The sequence below is a fragment of the Anas platyrhynchos genome, chromosome 1, assembly GCF_047663525.1.
Source record: "Anas platyrhynchos isolate ZD024472 breed Pekin duck chromosome 1, IASCAAS_PekinDuck_T2T, whole genome shotgun sequence".
NCBI classification, from domain to species: Eukaryota; Metazoa; Chordata; class Aves; order Anseriformes; family Anatidae; genus Anas; species Anas platyrhynchos.
Genome location: NC_092587.1, coordinates 17522179 through 17529904, shown reverse-complemented (window position 1 = coordinate 17529904; position 7726 = coordinate 17522179). Strand labels below are relative to the sequence as shown.

General features: G+C 38.6%; 1 long non-coding RNA gene across 1 annotated transcript; it reads right to left on the bottom strand.

Annotated features, from left to right (window-relative positions):
* Positions 1-626: 626 nt before the first annotated feature.
* Positions 627-3696, bottom strand: LOC140001414 (uncharacterized). Its single transcript, XR_011806632.1, has 3 exons — positions 3179-3696; positions 1124-1203; positions 627-698 (listed from the first exon to the last, which is right to left on the bottom strand). It is a non-coding gene; the product is annotated as an uncharacterized lncRNA (long non-coding RNA).
* Between the last annotated feature and the right edge of the window lie 4030 nt (positions 3697-7726).

Here is a 7726-nt window from a genome sequence, read left to right as displayed (position 1 = left end):
TGGGCAGACAGATGATGCTTCAGAAGTTCCTACTTCTGGGAGAGGAATTCATAGTGCTAAACTAGGCATCAAAGCTCTAGATACATCATAACAGTAAAGCTCTGACATGAAGCTCATCTAAAGCCTAGGCTATCTCCTTAAAGCAGAGGTTCCTAAAGCATTTCTCTAGGACCAAGATTCAGTCCTGTAGAGTAATGCACTACTTCCAACCCTGAATAGGAACTTCCTAGGAACAGGATCTTGGCAGTTCTTACCCTTGATCTCATAGTTACTCTGTCTTTAATCCAGTGATATTGTGATATTTCCAATTTAAACTGTAACAAAGGGCCTGGGAGTTATAATGACAAATAATTGCCTCAGATATTGAGTGTTTCAAGACCTTAAGGACCTGAGGCTTACATTTCCTGAACTTGGATTTCTACATTTCACCTGCAGTACCATTAGTTGTCTAAAGGCTTTGCTACATACCTACCCAGCTGTTTTAAGAAATGTAGATAAGTACTAGGCAATCTTTACCTGTGATTTTAGGCCTTCACATAACAAAAAAATCTCTTTTTGTCATCAAATGACTTTCAGTGATTCACTTCTGTATAATATGGGTATGTATTTCAAAGCATTTCTCTCACCATTTTTATGACAGTTGGTCTTTTTATTATCTGAATTGTTATGCTATAGAGGTGCTCATCTTTCAGCTACATCTGAAGAAAAACAGAAAAAAATACATCTGAGTCATATTTATTGCCATCAGTTTGTTGGCTTTCTTTTTATAGAGGGAAAAATTGAACTTTCAGATATCTTGCTATCCGTAAAACTGCTGAAGCAAGGTCAAGCATTTCAATATGGAGATAAAATGTTAATAAATAGGGGCCATTGTCCCACACTTGAAAATTTATTCACTACATCAATATGGGATCATTCTCTTCTTGGTTAAATTCATATAGTAATTTCTGACTATATTCATTGCCTAGGGATATATTTCTTTACAGTTAAATATCAATAGCTGTGCATTTTGATAGAAGAAATGCAGACTACAATTTATAACCGACACAATAATAAGTGAATAGAACGTTGCCCCTTGGAAGAAATGCTATAGAGTATATAAAGATACAACATTACATTTCACCTGTTTATGCTGAATAGTATTGGAATGAAACCCCAACTGGAATTCTAATGCCATTTCCGAGTTTCTTCATTGTTGCTGCTCTAGGAACATAAAAACAATGATTTATTGACAGTCAAGGCATCACAAGATAAATACAAGTGCAGCAAAAGCCTTGAGATGACCAAAGTAAATTTTGAGAGGAGACACTTTTCTATATTTTATATATTTCTAGATACACTGTAATAATAAATATCTTTCCTGTAGCACCAGCAATGAGAAGAACACTAAAGTAAAATGACCATTGCCCCCCAAATTTAACTAATTAAATAGAAATCTCTTCAAGACTATTAGAGCTTTGACATCACTCTAAATATTCAATGTGGTAAAATAATGAAAGAGATAACATAATTGCTTTTATTGCAAACATTTTTATATTTTGCTTTTTAGAAAATAGAACTCCATTAAGATAAAATTCAAATACATATATGATGGATGTTGTGATTCATGCAAGAAGTGAAGTAATTCTGCAATGTCTAGGAATAAAACTTAAGAAACCATATTGCAGCAATAGATTTGGGTTGGTTATAGAGGACAAAAAAAAATTGTCAAGAGTTCCTAAAAAAATGCTTTAAAAGAACTACACATAACAAAGAAGAGCTTAAGTGATCCTTTTCTACAAGTAGAGGAAGTAGCAAGTAGGAAGATTTTTAATTTCTTACTCTATAGAAACAAATTTAAAGGGGAATGCTACATAAATACTAGAATATAGGATCATAGAATGGTTTGGGTCAGAAAAATCCTTGAATATCATCTAGTTCCAACACCCCTGACATGAGCAGGGATGCCACTCACTAGACCAGGTTGCCTAGGGTCCCATCCAACTTGGCTTTGAACACCTCCAGGGATGGGGCATCCACAGATATTTTTGGGCAACCTGTTCCTGTGCTTCTCTACCCTCTGAGTGAAGAATTTCCTCCTAACATCTCATCTAAATCTTCCCTCTTTTGATTAAAACCACTCCCCCTTGTCCTATCATTATCTGCCTGAATAAACAATTGCTCTCTGTCTTTTCTATAAGCACCCTTTAAGTAATGAAATGCTGAAATGAGATCTCCCTGGAGCCTTCACTTCTCCAGGATGAACATCTATCAGCTCTGTATTCATAGGAGAGGTTCTCCAGCCCTCTGATCATCTTCATAGCCCTCCCCTGGACCCACTTGACACATCTCCTCATTCTTCTTGTGCTGGGGGCCCCAGACTTGGATGCTGGACTCCAAGTGGGGACTCACAATGACGGAGTAGAGGGACACAATGCCCTCCCTTGACCTGCTGGCCACTCCTCTTTTGGTGAAGCCCAGGATGCGCTCACTGCTGTGTCAAGTTTTTCATCCTACATAAACCAACTAAGACCTTCTCTGCAGGACTGCTCTCAATGAATTATTCTCTCAGTCTGTACTCCTGTTTGGGATTGTCCCTACACAGGTGCAGCACCTTGCACTTGGCCTTGTAAACCCTCATTAGGTTCACACGGGACCACTTCTCAAGTTTGTCTAGATCTCTTTGGATGTTACACCAGCCTTACTTCTGGTGTAACAACCTCACCGCTCATCTTGGTGTTATCTGCAAACTTGCTGAAGGCGCATTCAATGCCGCTGTCTATGTCATTAATAAAGATATTAAACAGTAGTGGTGCCAGGATGGACCCCTGAAGGATATCACATATTACAGGCTTCCACATAGATATAAAGCCATTGACTACAACTCTCTGGCTATAGCTATCCAGCCAATTCTTTATCCAACAAACAGTTCCACTCTTCCTTCTACTCCAACCTGAGATGACGCTCCAGTTTCCCATGTCTCCTAAGTCCATCAGCTCCGAGTTGGAAACCAGCTTACCTTCCCTTTTCCAGGACTTGAGGCAGGGCTGTCACTCAGCCCATGTCAGTGCACAATACCATGCATAAATCTCTCACTCAGGTGCCTGGATACTATGCTGCCTGGGGAGCTCCTCTCGCAACTTGGCAACTTGCTGGAAAAGTTCATCCAGCTGGTTATGCTTGCAACCACAGCACCCACCTCTGCATTCATGCCCTAGAGGGACTTCCGGATTCTGAAGCTCCATGTAAGTGAGGGTCTGGGCAGGTCTTTCAGTCCTCAGGAGGTCTGTTTTGGTGTAGGCCTCTGCCTGGGGAAGTTGTGGCCCCACCCTCTGGGTTCCAGCCTCATGCCAGCACTTGTGGCTGGTGGACACCATTTTTATTTCAGTTGAAGGCTGCTTCTTGTCACTCTCAGAGCAAAGTGGCTGCCTTCTGCCCTCCCTGCACCAACTGCCACACAAACAGCTGCACCATTGCCTGGCTGACACGCCACACACTTCTTGGCCACCCTGGTCACTGCTGCTAGGGGCTGCCTTTGTGTGGGTGTGGCTGATGCTGCTCCTGACCCGGTCAGGACTCATCAGCTGCTTTCTTCAGACCTGCTGGCAGACAGAGGCTCCCTTTGCTCCCTGGGGTTTCCTCAGTACAAGAACCCCCCTTCACGCCTCGATCCCCCCTTCTGCTGCAGAACATGCCTCCACCAGGGCTGATCACTTCTGTAAGGTGCGTATACGCATGCACTCGAAAGCTGAGATGGCCTTAGGAGGTTTAACAAAAAATATATGAACACATAATTGAATAACATTAGAATAACATAAGATAACACTTATGATCCTTCTGATCATTTGCTTTCACTGTTTTCTGTAGATTCTGTTCTCACCTGCAGGTGACATCTTGTATCTCCTTACAGTTGTTTCTAGCAGGTTAATAAATATTTGTGTGGACTTTGCGACTCCTTGCTTAGCTCACTGAGGAAATCTGCCTACCTAGCAGTGACAGACATGAACAGATCCAGGAGACACAGTTACATGAGCTGATATTCCACACCTCTCCAAGGTCAGTCTGGACTATCAGCTTGCCTGGTCCATTCACTATTGTTATGTTGACACGATACATGAATTTTGAAGTGAGGGTCACTGTTAGCTTCCAAAAAGAGGCCTCACAAGTTACTTTCTTTCAATATCTATCTGCCAAATTGGTCTAAGAAATCAGACCTTCTTTCAGAACTGATCTGTATCTCCCACACTAATCTTTATCTTTTTGTAAGAATCACTTTCATTCTTGTTGCGTGTCTGCAATAATATCCTCAAACAGGCTTAAGTGCCTGCTTTTACACAGATTTGATTTCAAAATACAGCTGCCTGGCATGGAGCTTGTAATGCTTAAAATGGAAGCAAATTGGTGTAAAACTTCCAGTGCTCACTGTTCAGAAACACTCATAATATTAAAAGGTAGATCTATCAGAAATAATCACTTTTATCTTTAACTCCACCCTTCCCCTACCTCGACATCTCCTTACTTGACTGCCTACAGAAACCCTATTTTAAAATTCCAATAGTTATGTTATCAGAGACACCTTTATACCTCTAAATACTTTTTCTTACTATTTGCCACAGACCCTGCAGCACCTTCCCTGCCCCAACACCCTACCCTCTCACCCAACGTGGATTTTTTTTTTAATTATTATTTTATTTATTTATTTATTTTCAAATATTACCTTCTATCCTCTTGTTTTCTTGTTTTTCCCCACTTCCAGAGATACCACCACTACTTGTGCTTGGCTGGGAAAAGATTATGTTTCCATGTGCTTACAGATGATTGGAAAATATAAATTTGTTTTCACTAATAAAAATACATAATATATCAAAAATTTTGCATCAGAGAAACTGGCAGTAAAGGAGAACATTTTTTGAAAATACTGGACTATTGTCAATGAGAGAGTCATGCCTTTAGCTCAAATGAAAGGGAGGTAGACCATGTGTCTGGAATCACAGTCTTGCTGATTAGACAGTACTATTACAATTAAATAAGCTAATAAAGTCCTTCAGGAAGGAAGGAAGACAAGTTTTCTGTAATTATGGTATCTGCTCTTTGTGGTAGCTCCCTATAGCAACAGTTTTCAGACTTCATGTTATACAGAAAAAGAAAGACGTACAGGGGGAGACGGTCTCTGGTTCTAAATGTTATACCTTTGGTGTGTGAGCAACAACAGCTATTAAGTTTAGACCAGAGCTCCCTGTTAGATGGCAGACAGTGATACCATTTCACATTACTGCAGTGCAGAAGACTCAGTCAGCACCTAAATCATGTAAGACATTTCTCCAAACAGTATACTATTTTTAAAGAAAATGTGGTACAATTTAATGGACTTCCTGTCTATGTCTCTGAGAATCCTTCTTTTAAACAGCTTCTTGGTATCTCCACCATCTGACCTGATGCATGAGGAGATTATTATTCTACTTGGGCTAATGTTATGATTAATAACTGTTTACGTCTATCAAAGATAGACAACGCTTTGTTAAACAGCTCCAGATGTCCAGCAGCTCTTGATATTAGTCTGGCAAACGCACCTAACTCTTGATGCCAGTTTATCCTTAAATGCTGTTACTGTTCCGTCATGATTCTTACCTGATGATATAATTCTTCAGACACATGCACTTGTGGTGTATTTATTACTGTCCTCATTTGTCCAAGTATCTACTGCCAGCTTTTAAATGTGTACCTCTCACCTCTCAGCTATGACCTTCAATACTTTTCAGCTATGTACATTGTTTCCGCATGTATTGCATCTTCAGGAGGGAAGAGACTAGTTTTGCTGTCTGGTCACAGTGTCACTGTAGTCCTTACTATAACTGCTGTAATTGGTCATAAACTGTTTTGAGTTGGTGAGACATAGAAGTAACAGGACAAAATAATTGTTGTCAGTCTCCTATCAAACAGTGATCATGCAAGACAGAATTTCCTACCTATTGTATTTTTCCAGCTTTAGAAGACCTAAAGAAAACCCTGCTGCTATCTGATACAGCTGTATTGAAAATGTCACCCGAAACAGTTTTTCAGTCATATAATTAAATTCAGTATCCATAACTGATTTTCTTGTTCTAAGAACAATCAAAGTCAAGCCTTTCTCTGCTTGCAGAAGATCACTTAATACCTAATTTGGGATGCCATGTGTTGAAGATAGAACATTCCATTTAGTGGTGGCATAATTGCCTGACAAACTTTTGGAAAGTAGAAAAAAAAATCCTAAAATGGATGTCGATGTTGTAAAGTAAGAAACCAAACAGAACAGAACAAAACAAAACAACTTCAGCTTTTTGTGTAATTGGAAAGGTAAGGACTTTATGGTATCATAAAGATCTCATGCAGAAATTGTTCTGTACCTTGAGTCACAATAGACCAGCACATTACTTCCATGTCTCAAGATTCGTTCTTTCTGGTTGTTTATACATTATTTCTGTAAAAAAGTATTTACTGTTGTAAAGAAGAAAAAAAAAAAAACAAACACAACAAAAACAAAACAAAACAAAACAAACAAACAAACAAAAAGGATTTCAACTAATTTTATTATAAAGCCATAGCAGATTTCATAGCCAAATATGGCTTTGATCAGAGTTTCTTAACATGATCATCTTGCAGCTTTATTTGTAGAACAAATCTTAAATAAATATGGCTACTGACGCAATGACATAAATTACTTTTTCTGAAGAAATTTCATTATTTGATTCCTGTATAACTCTCTGTGATTTTATTTGCAATTAAAATTTCTAGATTGCATGAGATTTCAAATCTATTTCTGCAAATCAAATATCTAAAATAGACTTTAAATTGCCTTCCAAGATGTTTGAGCAATATCATCTACATAGTATGTGATCTAACACAAATGCATATTTATGAAATATCTTTGTGGCAAACACAAATGCTAGTAGACTGTACTCAATTTGAGAATCATTTTCTTTTCTCTCTGCCATAGCAAAAGAGACCTATGAATCAAAGCTTCCAGTTAGAGACAGGCTCCTGAATCATATTTGAGCTTGTTTACTGAGTGGTGACTGCCTTACTAGGACCATGAAATGTGAGTACTGGTGCATGTAAGAGTGTTGTCTTTATTTGCTGCATTTTTTTTTTTTTTTAGGAGTGTTGCCAAGTTGTGTTATCAAAAAACAGTTGCTTTAGAGGATCAGTTAAAGCTGTTTCACTTTTGTGGTACTGTACAGCAAGTTCTCAAGGATTTTCTGCATAGTTCTGTACGGGTTTTCATGTCAGGTACAGTTTTGTTACATTCTTAAATTACTTAATGAGTATACGTATCCCATGTATTTGACTACTTTTGTCATGGAAGGAATCAAATTTGTATGTTATCCTTCTGTCCTTGTCATCACTTTCTTCGGTGTCTTTGTTCATCTGGGACTGAAACTGCCACTATCATGTCATCGTGTGGATGTTCAAAATATCTATAGGTGCTTCTTTGCTATTTAATTAAAACATCCTCAATGCCAATTTATTGCAAAGGGTAAATGGACAATCTTGTAGATAATGTATGGTGTTTGAAATTGCTCAGTTCAGCTGACCAATTATAAAATCTGGTTTGCCAGGACCTGTCGTTGTTCCCAGTAAAGATGTTTTTGTCAGCCAGTTGGTGCTGTATATCAGCTAGTATGCAGATAGGACGATGCAATCTCACGATAAACCTGATATTCTCTTGTGAATGTTTATTAATACAGAATTTCTTATCTGCCATTTCTCT